At 48.8% G+C, this 16,249-nt stretch overlaps 1 protein-coding gene and 1 pseudogene across 1 annotated transcript in view; both read left to right on the forward strand.

Annotated features, from left to right (window-relative positions):
* The window catches only part of PPFIA4 (PPFI scaffold protein A4), a 1,997,086-nt gene that overhangs the window by 298,542 nt on the left and 1,682,295 nt on the right, over window positions 1-16,249 (forward strand). The gene's annotated exons all lie outside the window — the stretch shown is intronic.
* On the forward strand, window positions 12,743-13,049 carry LOC144753586 (c-Myc-binding protein pseudogene; annotated as a pseudogene).

Below are 16,249 nucleotides of genomic sequence, written 5' to 3' on the forward strand. Positions count from 1 at the left end.
TTCTTTCCATTTTTCTCTATTTATTTACCTGTATCTTTCCATTTTGCTATCCTTATTTATTTCTTTACTTCTTTTTCTTTCCTTCATTCTTTCCTACTTTCCCTTTTTCTTTCCTTCCTTCCTTCTTCCAATCTCTATTTTCTTTTCTTATTTACTGCCTTTCTTTTTTCCATCTTTCCTTGCATCCTTCTTTATTTCATTCTTTGTTGCATTATTTCCTTCTTTCCTGCATTTTCTTTTTTCTGCTTGTTTTTTTTTTTTTTACCAGCTGGCAGTCTCTTGCCCTCGGCTGCTTCTATAACAGTGTCCGAGCTTAAATTAGGGCGCTGTCTGCCGGGACGCTTAGCCCTCTCTTTAAGTTTATGTATTAAAAACATTCCACGCTCTGCCTTTGTCACATACTGCCCCCGCCCATGCTGTGTGCTAAAAATCAACATTTCTGCCCTTCTCGTGCTGATAGTCTGCCCCATGCAAAGTGTCCCTCTCTACCCAAGTACTCTGCGTGCCACGCTGTCTCCTGCCCATGCTCTGCCTCTCAGTCACATGCTGCCTTCTCCGTTTCCCCAACACCGTCCATGCTGTGCGCCACTCTGTCTGCCTCATGGCACACTCTGCTCCTTTCACATATTGCCTCTGATCCCCCACCCCCGTCCATACTATGTGCCCCTCTGACCCCACATCCTTGCTGCGTCTCACTCTGCCCACGCTCTGCCTCTGTCACATACTGCCCCCCCCGCCCATGCTGTGCGCTAAAAATATGCATTTCTGTCCCTCTCACACTGATACTCTGTCCCATGCTATATGTCCCTGTGTTCCCAAGTACGCTGCGCGCCACGCAAAAGTCAGTCTGGCCGTGCGGAATCCTAGCACTTCATCAGCTCTCCATTGATGTGGCCGCTCCTCTCCCCTGCCCCCCCCATCATCACACTTCAAAGGAATGTGCGCCGCTCTCCCACCTCCCCCACAGCAATGCCGAGAGCTTGTTGTTTATAGTCTCCATTTACCACATGTTTATTGTGGCTTTAGTTTAGGGATTACCATAGTAACACGTGTACCCCACTGGGACTTACAGGGTCTGTTGGCCACTAGCTCATTATGGCTCCGTCTAAGATGGATTCCCAGTCATGGTGTGCTAGACTGTGGCTTGAGGGCACCGTGAGCCTTGTGTTTAATTTTGCTTAATCTTAGATTTCCGTAGATATATGTATGCTGCGCTTTGGGTTTGCCTAGCTCTAATCTTTAGCTCTTGCGGACTTTGTAGTGTGTTCATAAGGTTGTGCAGTAGAGCATGTAGTGTGTGTCTATGTCTTTCAGACTGCTTCGTAGTCCAGCAGAAGGAACATTTGCTCTCCATGCAATGTGCTATTGTCTATCTATGACAAATTGTGTGCAGATCTGATCGGGCCGATGATCACAGCTCTGCCGCTGCAGTGTGTTCAGAGAGAGCACATCCAGTCTTCAGGTCTGTAACTAGTGACTAATTCCAGCCTTGGTCGGAGTAGAGAGTATACAAATGTTTTCGAGCCACATTTACTGTGTAATTTATCAACGTACCATGTTTATTACAAAGAGGGAAGATAACGTGCAGGAAAAGGTCAACACATTTTCAATATCGACTTGCTAGCTGCAATGATGTCTGCCCTGCCACCATTTACTTCGGACCCTCACCCTCACACCCTCTCACCCTCACACACCCTCACTCACCCTCACAAACCCTCACACATCTTCACTCACCATCACTCACCCTCACCCACCCTCACTCACCCTCACTCACCCTCACACCTTCACCCCCTCACCCTCACAACCCTCTCACCCTCACACCCTCACACTCTCACACCACTCTCACCCTCGCTCACCCTCACCCCCTCACTCACCCTCACCCCTCACATCCCCTCACCCTCACACACCCCCTCACTCACCCTCTCACCCATCCTCTCACCCTCACACACCCTTTCACCCTCACACACCCTCACGCTCACACACACTCTCACCCACCCTCACCCTCACACCCCCTCTCCCCCTCACGCCCTCACCCCCCTCACACCGCCACACACCCTCAGAACCCACACCCCCTCACACCCCCTGACAATCACACCCCTCACCCTCTCCCTCACACCGCCACACCCCCCTCAGAACCCACACCCCCTCACCCTCACACCCTCACATACCCCCTCACTCTCACACCCCCTCACCCTCACACCCCCTCACCCCCCCTCACCCTCTCACCCTCACACACCCTCACACCCTCTCACCCTCTCACATCCCCTCACCCTCACACATCCCCTCACCCTCACACACCCTCACCCTCACATCCCCTCACCCTCACCCACCCTCACCCTCACACACCCTCACTTACCCTCACACACCCTCACTTACCCTCACACATCCTCTCACCCTCACACACCCTCACACATCTTCTCACCCTCACACCCTCTCACCCTCACACCCCCTCACCTCACGCCACACACTGCTGCACGCCACACACTGCTGCACGCCACACACTGCTGCACGCCTCACAACACCACCATATCACTCTAGGACACTACCACATCACTCTGGGACACCACCACATCACTCTGGGACACCACCACATCACTCTAGGACACCGCCACATAACTCTAGGACAGCGCCACATCACTCTGGGACAGCACCGCATCACTCTGGGACAGCACCACATCACTCTGGGACAGCACCACATCACTCTGGGACAGCACCACATCACTCTGGGACAGCACCACATCACTCTGGGACAGCACCACATCACTCTGGGACAGCACCACATCACTCTGGGACAGCACCACATTACTCTGGGACAGCACAACATCATTCTGGGACAGGACAGCACCACATCACTCAGGGGCACCACCACATCACTCAGGGGCACCACCACATCACTCAGGGGCACAGGGGCATCACTCAGGGGCACCACCACATCACTCAGGGACACCACCACATCACTCAGGGACACCACCACATCACTCAGGGACACCACCACATCACTCACAGACACCACCACATCACTCACAGACACCACCACATCACTCACAGACACCACCACATCACTCACAGACACCACCACATCACTCACAGACACCACCACATCACTCAGCCCAACCACATCACTCAGCACCACAACAGTATCACTCAGCACCACAAAAGCACTGTCCTTGCTTGCTACCAACAACAATTGCCATAGCCAATAGGACTCGCATTAGGAAAGTGTAAGCTATTGGCTTTGTAAATAACAATGCTATTAATTTATATATTTACAAAGCCAACACATATTTTAAAAAAATTGTCATTTACAATACAAATAGCTCACACTTTCCTAATGCGAGACTTATTGCATTGCAAATGCTTGTTTCTCTTGTCATTTAGTTTTTTTGGTCTTTAGAATTTGTTGGGAATTACAGGATGTGGTTTGGGTTTGCCTCACCCTAATAGGTCAGGTGACAGGAACATCCTGTTGGATCTCAATTTTGGGTGGAGATTTGTTTACTATGGGTAAATGCTGTACCCCGAACACAAAGGTGACTGGCAAGGAAGACTATCGCAGTCTTTGCAAGTGAGCACATATCCAAGCAAAAAGATAAAAAATAATAATTAGTGACTTGGGTCAGTCCCATCTTTATGGTTCAGGAACAGGAAATATGCCATATTGGGAATAGTGATTCAGATTACTTTCAATTTTAAGACTGGGAAGGTACCTTTGTCTAAGTGAGGCTCACTTGTAAGGCTTGAGACGAGGAAGTGGTAACGCAGGAGCGTATTCTTCTGCTGTCTCTCCCACTATTTAAATATTTTGATGGTATTTGTAAATCATTGTACCTATATTTGTAAACCATTTTAAGGTTTTGCAATATCTGGATCAGTGTGTAAAAGATTTAGATTAACTCTTTGGTTTTCAGACAGATGCACCGGGTCTTTCAGGAACAAGCAGGCTTAGGGTATTTGTACAGAAAATACAAAAAACAGGCTTTTGATGTGTGATACTTGTTCAAAATTATTCATAGGCACTCCTCACATCCTCTCATCATCTGGTAATTATTCCTCCTCGAAGTTTGATGCGCTAGGGTCAATGGTAAGACCGGGTGAATTTTTCCTTTTAATGGTATACTTTCGCATGTTTTCTAGCATTTCATGATAAGCTTGCTAAGTGAAATTCCCAAGATTACTCGTGCTTTCAAGTCTGTTTAGGTAAAAATTCCAAGACAAGACATGGTGGGAACAAGGTGAACAAGAGAACAGCTGCTGTTCGCGGCACCTGTATGTTTTTTTTTGCATGAAATTTGTCCTGTATGCAAGGATGCATTTCACACTAAACTATAATAATGCTATGATTACGTATGGTAATCCCCATTACTCTTAGTCCTACTCGTCCTCGACCCAGTCATCACTCATGAGGTATTCCACAAGACAGGAAACAAAACAGGAAACGCTTTTAGGCTCCATCCCCCCTCCTGCCAGGTTGCTATATCACTTCCAACCACCAGAAGCACATCCTGACACACCAAGCAACAAAGGCCTGGACAGGGAGGGAGGGTGGGAAGTATGACTGGGTCGAGGACAAGTAGGACTAAGAGTAATGGGGATTACCATACGTAATCATAGCATTACCTCTACGTCCCTCGTCCTCGACCCAGTCATCACTCATGAGGCATACCAAAGCAACGCCCAAACAGGCCTTTGGCAACCCAAACACAGCAAAACACAGACCAGACACAAAGGAGTGTAGCAAGAGAAAAAGTTTAATACACAAACAGAACTCAGAGCGGAGGGGGAACCCCCACAGCCTGCAACACCCCACGACCAAAATTGGTCCGGTCAGACAAGGCACAATTCAACCTGTAGTGCCTCACAAACGTGGACTCGGAGGCCCAGGTCCCAGCACGACAAATCCCATCAAGAGACACACCATGGTAAGCAGCCCAGGAGGCAGACACGCCCCGAGTGGAACGCGCCTGAACCCCCGCCGGACAAGGCAAACCAGCACCACGATAGGCAAGAGTGATGACAGCCTTAATCCAACGACCCAAGGTGAGTCTGGAAGCAGCCTTACCTTTACCAGCCAAACCAAAGGTTACAAAGAGAGAGTCAGAAGAGCGAAACTCCCCAGAACGAGCCACATAAATGGACAAGGCACGTCGCAGGTCCAAAGAATGAAGCAACAGCTCAGAAGGAGAAGAAGGAGAAGGGCACAAAGAAGGAAGAACCAGCTCCTGAGAGGAATGGAAACGGGAGCGGACCTTGGGTACAAAACCAGGATCCAAAGAGAGCACAACAGCGTCATCCAGAAAACGCAAAAACGGGGCGGAACAACGCAAGGCCGTAAGCTCCCCCAACCGCCTCGGAGAAGTGATGGCCACCAGAAAGGCCACTTTGTAGGACAGAAATTTAAGGTCCAGAGTCTCCAAAGGCTCAAAGGGGGAAGACTGCAAAACACCCAACGCCAAAGAGAGATCCAAGGCGGAACCAGAGAACGAACAGAAGGGGAAGAAAGAGAAAAACTACAAAACAGACGAGAAACCAACAGGCCGTCTGAAGAAAGAAAAGAATCCGGGTCCCGGAAGGCCCGGATAGCAGCCCACTGGCCCCTCAAGGTAGACACAGCAAAGCGCTTCTGAAAGCCATCCAGAAAAAACTGAAGGATAGAAGACACAAGGCAAGAGGTAGGAGACAAACCAGAAGAGGAACACCACCCCGAGAAAGTAGACCAGTGCTTCGAGTAAGAAGATAAAGTAGACGGCCTACGAGAGGCCTGCATCACAGAAATGATGTGGTCGGGCAGACCACGGACCCCAAGAGACAACCGTTCAACCTCCAGACCGCCAAGGAGAGGGGAACCAGAAGAAGGGACGGGGATCTCAGAGGAGAGGGGTAGCGGGGCAGAAGCCAAGGAGGGCCCACCGGTAGGCCCAGCAGCAGAGGAAACCAGGACCTCCTCGGCCAGTGTTGAAGAACAGCCACCGCCTGAGCCCCCTCCCTCTGAACCTTCAGCAAGAAGGCCGGAATCAGAGGAAAGGCATAAAGAAGCCAAGGAGGCCACCGGAGAGACAAGGCATCCACTCCCCAGGCGCCCACTTCCGGAGACCTGGAGCAGAACAGGGGGACCAGGGCATCGGACCGGGAGGCGAACAAGTCCAGACTCGGAGTCCCGAACCTCAGGCAAAGCAAGCAAAAAGTCCGGGGAGCCAGGCACAGGGACAGAGATGAAAGAAACCTCCGGCTCAATGAATCCGCCACCATGTTGTCCACACCCCGAATATGCTGAGCAGACAGGGCCAGAAGATTCTTCTCCGCCCAGTCCGAAATGGAGCAGGCCACCAGAATCAGGGAAGAACTGCGAGTCCCCCCCTGGTGATTGATATAGGCCACAGACACGGTGTTGTCCGACCTCACCAGGACATGGCAACCCCTCAGATGAAGTTTGAAAAAACGGAGCGCACTCCCCACTGCAGACAACTCCCTCCATTTGGACGACCTGCGAGACTCCAACGGGAGCCAACGAGCCTGAACAGCCCAATGGTCCAGAGTCGCCTCCCAGCCGGAAGCACTGGCATCCGTTGTCACAACCAGAGGAGGAGGCAGACGGAACAGCATCCCCACGGAAAGGTGGAAAGGATCCAGCCATCACTGAAGAGCAGACACAATGTCCAGAGTCACAGGCACAGGAACCGCATAATCCAGGACAGGAAAGGGGACCCACCGCTGCACATGCCACAGCAGAGGGCGCAGATGAACCCTGGCCCAGGGCACGGTGAAGACAGAAGCAGTCATGTGGCCCTGAACCTCCAGCCACTGAAGGAGGGGAGCCGAGGTCCGTGACAACAACTTCCTCAGCAAAGACTGAAGGCGACAAACCCGGGCCTCCGGCAGGAACACTTTGCCCAACACAGAATGGAACACAGCACCGATGAAGGTCCTCCGAGTGGCAGGCTCCAGGTTGCACTTCGGCAAGTTGCTTAAGAACCCGTGATACCTGAGCGTAGACATGGTCAAGAGAAGGTGGCGAGACATGGTCTCCAGGGACGGAGCATGAACCATCCAGTCGTCTAGGACACCCCCAGGAGATGGAGATGGGCCACCAAGGGAGCCACCACCTTGGTGAACACCCTGGGGGCGGACCGAAGACCAAAGGGAAGGACGCAGAACTGCCAGTGCTGGCCCTCCAGGCAGAAGCGCAGGAAACTCTGATCCCTCACAGCCACCGGGACGTGCAGGTACGCATCCTGGAGGTCCAGAGTGGAGAACACCCAACCGGACTGGATCAGCGGGATAACCTTCTGAAGAGTCTCCATCTTGAACGGGATCTTCCTCACGAACAAGTTCAGACCCCGTAGGTTGATGACCACCCGGAAGCCCCCTGTGATCTTCGGCACCACAAAGATGATGGAGTAGACACCCAACCCCCTCTCCGCCAGAGGAACAGGAACAACCGCAAGCTTGCTGACCAAAGAACGAACCCCGTCCGACAAGGCCAGACGGCGGGAGGCATCCCGAGGAGAAGGGGTCACCACCACCCCGGAGGGGGGAGGAGGGGACAGGAACTCGATCCGGTAGCCCCTGGACAAGACATCCAGCACCCATCTGTCCGAGGTTGTCCGGCGCCAAGCAGGAAGGAACTGGCGAAGCCTCCCACCAACCAGAGGCGGACCACCAGCGAGAACGTCCACCAGGCCGGCATAGTCAGGAACGCTGCGGACCAGACCCGGCACCACGCTGGGACTTCTTCTGAAAACTTCCGGGGAAAAGCCCGGCCAGTGCCCCGCTGACTCCGAAACGAGGTCTGTTGAAATCTGGAAGGCTGGCGGACAGACCTGGCACCAGAGAAGGAGGAACCCCTACGGGGCTGAGGATCACGAAAGGACAAAGAATGCTTGCGTTCCTTGAAGACCTTGTGCAGTTTCTCCTCCAGCGAGTCACCAAAGAGACGGGCACCAGTGAAAGGCAGCCGCAAAGCCATGGAACGCTGGGCCGCGTCCGTCTTCCAATCTCTCAGCAACAGGTTACGACGGGCAGCCACAGAGGAACCACAGGACATAGCAGAAGCCCTCACAGAATCAAAGGCAATGTCCGACAGGAATTCCGCCTGGCGCTCCATAGACTCCAGCAAATCTGGACAACTGGTACCCTCCTGCATAGACGAAAACAGGGACTTGAAATCAGTCAGCAGAGACTGGGCAACATACGCCCCATAAACGCCAGAACGAATAGCCAGGTGAGAGGCGGCGTAAGACTTCTTCAGGGCAGAATCCACCTTCTTGTCCACACCGTCCTTCAGAATGTTATCATCCGCCATAGAAGGACGCCCCACAAGACTGGCCACAACAGAGTCCACAGGAACGGAATCAGGCAAATGTTCCGCCATATCCTGTAAGGGATAAAGCTTGGACATAAACCGGGGCATCAGAGACAAATGGATGGACCCGCAAGGAAGAAGCAACAGGCTTCCTAAACTGCGGCAACAGAGAATCCTGCGAGGTACTGGGCGCAGAAACATCAGGAAACCCCATGTTAACTCTCACATGGGAAAGGACGTCAGGCAAGATATCCCTGGAAATGTATTTGCCTTGAAGGTCAACAGCAGCCGAAGAAGACCCCTCAGATTCAGAAGAAGACGAAATATCAGAATAAAGCAGAGCAGAACCAGAAAGACCAGCAACACCCTTCTTGGACGCCTTGAGATCAGAAAGAGTCGCCAGGATAAGGCGCTTAATCCTATCATCACCAACCCCCTTGGCACGCTTCACAGGAGGAGGAGACGAGGACCCACTGGAATCCGGGGAAGATGGAGGCACAGGAGAGGAATGCTTCCTCTTGCGAAGATGCTTGCCCATGACTAACCAAAGCACAAAGCAGGACTGAAGAAATCACCACAAGAGCATACAAACAACACCCCCAGAGGCACAGGTATATATATATATATAAAAAAGGGCACACCCCAATTAACCCCCACAGGGAGGACCAGGATAGGCCACAAACCCCCGAAAGACAGCCCCACAAAACAAACAGGGAGACAAGGCCCCACCCCCCCACCAACCAACAGACCGGGTGGGAGAAGAGGGAGGGACAGGAACATAAAGTCCAGAACAGCCGCGCGCCGGAACTAAGCACAACTGACCCAAAACCCAAAGCGGAAGGCCCACGCCCGAAGCGTGAAGCAGGGGCGCCGAAAACGCCCAGGGCCCACAGCGGTGCACTAAAAATCACCCCAACCACCGGAGCGCCCGGAGCCCACCCGGGCGCCCGGCCATTACAAGGTCAGGCAGGAAAGCCCCACCGCGCATGCGCTAAACAACGCATCGCGAGAGGCGGCCGGGAAACCAAAGAACGAGGAAGTAAAGCCCCAGGAAACCGGGAGGGAAGAGCCGTCCGCAGGGACACAGAGCACCAAACGTCCCCCGCCCCCACAGCACAGAGGACGGGGACGGGAACGGGAACGGGGGGGGGGGCAACGGAGAGGATGCGCACAGAAAACAGCACTTCCTACCAAGCACCCCCATAGAGAAAAACACCCCCGGGCCCCCACAACCACAGAGAGGCCCGGAGGGAGGGGGGAGGGGGGAAAGCAACACCCCAGGGAGGAGCGCGCTGAAGCAGACCAGTGCTCTACACCCCTACCTGGCAGCAGTGCAAGGATCCAGATGGCAGCAGGAGCAGGAAAACCAGGAACGAAGCTGAAGAAGGAAGACCAGAGAAGCCCAGCAGCTCCGGTCAACCAGTCCAAGGAGGAGACAGGGAAGCCCAGCAGCCCCACTCCAAAGAATCCCACGAAGGTCCATGGGAGCCTCCCAGAGCCCAGCAGAGGAGGAACCACAGGACAAAAGATGGAGGAAAGTGCCCGGCACCCACCCCAGCGTCTCCCATCAGGTAATCCACCGACAGGAAACAAAACAGGATGTGCTTCTGGTGGTTGGAAGTGATATAGCACCTGGCAGGAGGGGGGGGTGGAGCCTAAAAGCGTTTCCTGTTTTGTTTCCTGTCTTGTGGAATACCTCATGAGTGATGACAGGGTCGAGGACGAGGGACGTAGAGGTAATGCTCAATGCTGAGTTTGTATTTCGTCTATTTTTACCTAATGGTTCTGAAATTTCGTATTATTACACAAACGAAAGTATGCAGATTTCTCACACCACATGTCACTGGAAAAAAACATTACTTAGAAAGCAGCGCTGATACAGTACTAATCTCATTTGTACGTCTCTCAACAAATTTGAAGACGTGGGCGTCAAGAGAAGTTGGCTTCCGTCTAGTGCGGCAGCGCGTCGTGACGCAGGAGTGCGAGTGCCAGCGAGGAGACGTAGGAGTAGAAATAGTTGTAGCGCTGTGATCTGAACAATTACTATTTTTATCCACATATCAAAGAAAGCGGGCCACCTCAGTACGACAGGATGCAGACTCATTGTGCGTTGGCGAATAAATGACTTCCAACAGGAGGACATTTTTCTCTGTAACAATATTTTGTCAGAGAAAATAGAAATCTTGCACTTAAAGGAATGACTTGGGGAACATATGCATAATGATATTAAAGTAATTCTATTTTTTGTTGAGACTTTGTTGCCTATGAAATCTAATATATTGTATTTGTCCTGCATTTGATAATGTGTGAGCAGAATTTTTCTTGTCACCTGGCATAGTTATGGATGTGCGGCTCTAAAGAAATATACTTTTGTGAATTTGGTTCATTTGGGGCTATTTTATAGTGCAGAATTGGAGAGCACAAGGTTTATTAGAATGGCTGGGCCAAGCACCAGAAATCTTGAAAGCCTTCCTGTCAGAAGAAGCCAGTAAATAAAACGGGCAGGGATATGAAATGGCTCATGCTTTATGAGATGAGAATTGGTAAGGTAGGGCACTTTGACAATTAAAGTGCCTGGCATTTAATTAAATTCAAGAGATCGTTCATCATGGAGTGCTGACAGGGGCAGATGCGAGCTGTCATCAGAGCACTTTCCAAGTGGCGGCCGCAGCGACAGCGATGCAATCTGGGCCTGCAGTGGCCGGTGCAGTCGCCCCCTTTTTCTCATAGTATAATGTGCAGCTGTTATTTGGGGACACTGCAGAGAAGAAAATGTGCTCATTTCGTGGTAGCCCTTAATCTGGGAGATGCCATGATTAATAATTACCATTACTAGTCTTTTATTCCTTTAGCCCGCTTCCCTGCCGTTCCTAAGTACAGTTAATAACAGGTGTTACTATCACCCACGTTAATGGTATTCACTGTACCAACTGACCTTGAGGGCTAGGTCAGACTTGCTGACATCTGAACTCTTTAACTTCATATCTTGTGTTATAATGTGGTTAACATTATGCAGCTCTCCTCATACTGCCATGCTCGTGCTGCTATGACATCTAAATTTTTCGGTGTCATCCGGATAAGATTCTATTGCGTGGTGGTTCGCGAGCGGCATTTCTAGCCTGGCCGGATGGATGGGTGACTGAACTGTCTCTCAAGAATAAAGCTTCGTTTTCGAGTAAAAAGCCTCAGTTTGTTTACCACATTATCCTACCTCAGTGACAAGTGGTTAACTCAATGAACCATCCTGACCACTGGGCGGGTTGACTTTCAACCAGGCCCGGTGTTCAGCTGAGACCTGAAACTTGATGATGTATGAGTTTCACTTTTAACTTCATAAATTTGGTCCAAAAAATCCCACCATGCTCAGTGTTGTTGACTGAAAAGCCAAGTTTGAGTCAGTCTGTCACATGACATGTAGCTTGTGTGTCCATTCTATAGTCCAGGTGATCTTCAAACAGCACTTAGATCCCTGTCAGATGGCCTACAGCTGACCAACCTTGATAAAATGGAAATAAGATAGGGGAGAGTGTTAAGGGTGGGTTCGAGAGTGTTTTGATAGTTATTAATGGCTTCCCTTCAACCCTCATATGTTTTGGTCACTCATTCATCATACTATAAATATGAAAACTTTGGTCACAGTCATGACAGGAATGGAGTGGTATTCCCTTTGTTACTTTTCACACTACAGCAGTTTTTGTCATCTCAGTACTGTTTTTTCAGTCTGTACTTTGAACCTTGGCAGAACGCCAAACAGTACATGGCGGGGGTCCAAGTTATAGCTAGTTCTGCTAACTACAATTGGTTGATTTTTCTTCTTTGTTTAGTTCAAAGTGTTAATGTTGTCACTAATAAATTCACCTATCTATGATATTACTTTAACCTTTGGTTGTTTCAGTGAATTACATTTTTTTTTAAACAAAGACAGACCTTTTTATCCCACCTAACTATAAAGTTACATTAAACTTAGTTTTTTCAAAGAATATCTAGTTTTTTTTTGGCATGAAGTAATATTTTATTGCCATACATAAAGCTAACCCCCCACCAGGTGGAAGCAAACACAGGTTTCCGTGCCTACACCAGTGCGTGCAGGAAAACAGCTATTTCCTGGGGGTGGGCATCCCAGGACATAGCTAGTGATCTAACCCTGGGGATGAGCCCCTTGGGGCCTTTAGAATCTCGGGGAGAGGGAGAGCACATGGCCCTTCTCATTTTGAAAAGGTTTGACCCTTGGGATGGGCTACCTGCGGTCTCATAGGCTTCAGGGATGGGGGGTGTACAGCCCCTTCACCATATTGATTATTATCAGCCCTATGATTGGGTTCACATGCGCGAACGCTGGCAAAGCGGTAGCTGAGGTGACGAGTGGCAAAAAAAGCCGTACATAAGAGCGCGGTGGCGGAAGCGGTAGTAGCCGAGGTGGCAACTGGCAGCTTAGGGGGTGGTATGGCGCACTATAAAGCTGCTGACTCCAAGAGGGAGCAATTTAGGAGATATCTCGAAAAAGCTGGAGTACTCGACACACTAACGAAAGTGTTGGTGGCCCTTCATGAAGAACCAGAGAAACCAATCAATGCATTGGACTTTCTGAAACAACATTTGTGTGTGGCTGGTCCAGAAACGGCAGATATTGAGACGCTTCGTCTAGAGTTAGCTGAACTTAAAACAAAAATATGAAGCTTTACAGGAAGAATTCAAAGAGTACAAATCTAAGCACGGTGAACCGCCTCAAGAAGAAAAACGGCCAGAATAGTACTTCTTCCCCGAGTGGCTAATGCAAAGAAGGACTTCTCATGTACAGCTGTCTTTTTCCTGTTGTAGTCTAAATAGATGTTAATAAATGCTATTGACTGGGTTCCCCGGGACCTGTAAAGGCTAGGGGAGTCGGTGCCACATGCTCCCTCCCATTTAGAAAACAAAGTGGCCCTGGCCGCCATTGTTTTTTTTTTACAATCCAGTGGGAATCCCATGGGATCGCAGCAGTTTTTGGCAATGTTTTTCTTGTTTATTTTTGGCCCGTGGGGGGAATGTTCGCTCTGGGTCCCCCATGGGGCCTAGGGGGTTTGGGTATACCTACCCTGTTTCCTTTTCTTGCCCAGGACAGGGAACTAAGGGCCAGATTTACGACCGTTTATAGTGGTCATAAATTGAGAATCTGGCCATTTGAGACCCCAAAAAATACTTTTAGAATGTACTAAACATATTTTGCAAGTCTGTAACCTATTACTAACTTGCAAAATAGGGTTTGAAAGTCATTATTAGGAAGGGGTGTGGCAAGGGTATCCCTTCCTAATAGCGAGTCGCAGGGGCATTTATTAATGTTTTGCGACTAGAATGTGGTCGCAAAACATTCATACTTTACCAACTCCATGAAGGAGGTGGTAATCCTTTCGCAAGGGACTTCTTCCCCTTTGTGAATGTGGGCGCACATTTTTTTAAGAGCAGGCTGTGGTCCTTTTTCATTTTTTTAAATACATTTCCTTTTCCTTTAAGGTAAACAGGCTGCATTTAAAAGAAAAAAAAGTCTTCATTTAAAAAGCAACCACAGACATGGTGGTCTGCTGTCCTCAGCAGGCCACCATCCCTGTGGTGACAAGCCATTCCTAATGTGTCACAAATTGTGACCTACCTTATGAATATTAATGAGGTAGGTCATTTGCAACCCCATTGGTAATTGCTAAATGTGACTGAGACAAATTAGTACATTTCATTTCATAAAGCCAAAAGCAAAACAGAGTGACAGACTTGATGGATAGCACCTCACTTTATTACTGCAAATAAGTTTCCTGCACAACTTCTCCAGCACTTGTCACCATTTAGTGCCACTGGGTATAGATTATAATTTTTTGCTGAACAAGAAGGAGGTACACCGAAAAGATGAATTTTAGTCCATAGTGATTTCTTCAAAAAATTTCTTTATTTTAAATCATAAAAAGAAGCCAATGTGTTTCGTTACCAAACATGTAACTGTGGAACTTCATCAGGGCTTAATGCGGTAAAGTTCTAATGTGCCAATTTGAATTTTTATCTTCTGATAGTAGTATGCTTCAAATTTAGCAGTTTGACACCTTGATAAGTGTGAAGATTCCCCTCCTGCAGTTCGGTAGAATGTTTGAAAAACATTTCATTTTGTGACTCGCTAATTGTGAGTCACTATAAACTACAATTTGAGAGTCGCAAAAGGAAATGGTCACACATGTTGCTCTCAGTCCCCGAATCCTGTAATGGCTGCCAACAACATTTTTCACATGTTGGTGGCTGCCAATCAGAGCGCTCGCTCCTACGAGAGTCTGACACTCACAGTAGCGAAGTGGCCCAATGGAAAAAAGAGCTCACTGGGCCAACCAGAATAATCTGTTGTTTTTAAATTGGGTTTGAGGGACTCTCACGAGAGTCCCTTGAACCCAACCATCCAGATATCCATATTTTTTTTAATCTTACTATCTCAAAAACTACTGAATGAATTTACACCAAATCGCAAAAAGCACAATCTGTGTACTAAGATCGATCTCCCTGCCAATTTGGTGTAATTCCATTCAGCAGTTTTTGCTGTATCCCTTTTAAAAGATGTCTTTGGAAAATGCATAGGGATTGTGCACTTAGGACACCCTTTTTTCTCAGCCCCCACTTGATGGGTCACCCCGAAACTTTCCATGCACAAACTAATCAAAAAGTAACACTGTTTTGGAAAGTTTCAGGGAGGTTTGTCAAATGGGGCTAAAGGTATTATCAACACAAAAAAATGTTTTTCCTATGGATCAGCTGACCTAACTACCCAGTGGCGACTGTCACTCGGAGATATATATATATATATATATATATATGCTCCATTTGCACCTGCCTGTCGCACTCCTTGGCTGGTGCCTGCTCGCCGGGGGTGCACCCGACCACAATATCAGCTCCGAAAATCCTATCTCGTCAATAACGAGAATCAGGAAGCAGCACTCCAGGGTAAATACACGGTTCAGTTTTTATTCGTTCAAAACGCGCTTTCGGCACTCGGCCTTCGTCAGTGTTCAAACAAACAAAGTGCCGCAAAGCCTCATTGCATTTGTAGCCATCACGTGTGAATTCTACATGACATAAAGATAGGACCAAAAGATGGAAACATGGTCGCCATCTTTGAATGGGTCTGTAATGTTCTAAGTGGCAGGCGCTCGTCAATCCGAGCAACATGTAGATATATACATATTAATGACCAGTATTAATAAACATGAATCAAATCGATCATGCAGTGTAGCCATTACTATAATGCCCATAGATGGGCCATATATGTTACATACTCATGAATATTCCCACTCATATAACACAGTTATGCAGCCCTTGATGGGCTCAGACACATTCCAGTCAAAATTGCGTGATGGTAAAAATTACGAAAAGGCAGTAATTATACAATTCAAAAGTAAAGCGAGTTAAAGCAATTGCAAACAGAATTCAAATTTTACAGCTGATCAGTCATCCCATATCTGAATTCTATCAAATCAAATGGACCGCCAAGTCTTCATGTACATTCAGTCCCCCCGGCATCTTGCTTTGTAGGTCAATTATATAACGCGACTCCAGTCGTCTAAGTTTATGTAACCTGTCTCCCCCTCTCACATGGGCAGGGACAGAGTCCAGACAAAAGTACGTTAACAGGTCCCTGTTACGTGCATGTTCTTTATCAAAATGTCTGGCCACCGGGTAGTTCACATCTGCATTTTGTATCGCTCTTTGGTGTTCCAAAATCCTTAATTTAACAGGATTCGTTGTGCTGCCAACATACCTTCTGCCACAAGGACATGTTAGACAGTACACAACGTAGGGTGTAGAGCATGTGAGAAACTTAGATATTTTTCTAGGTTGTTTTACCCCTGGTACATTATATTACGTGGTACGCCTACTTCCTTTGCACGCCTTGCATTTACCGCAAGGAAAGAAGCCTTGCAAGGGTTCAGACTTGGATTTAGGTAT

The sequence above is a fragment of the Lissotriton helveticus genome, chromosome 5_1 (genome assembly GCF_964261635.1).
Source record: "Lissotriton helveticus chromosome 5_1, aLisHel1.1, whole genome shotgun sequence".
NCBI classification, from domain to species: domain Eukaryota; kingdom Metazoa; phylum Chordata; class Amphibia; order Caudata; family Salamandridae; genus Lissotriton; species Lissotriton helveticus.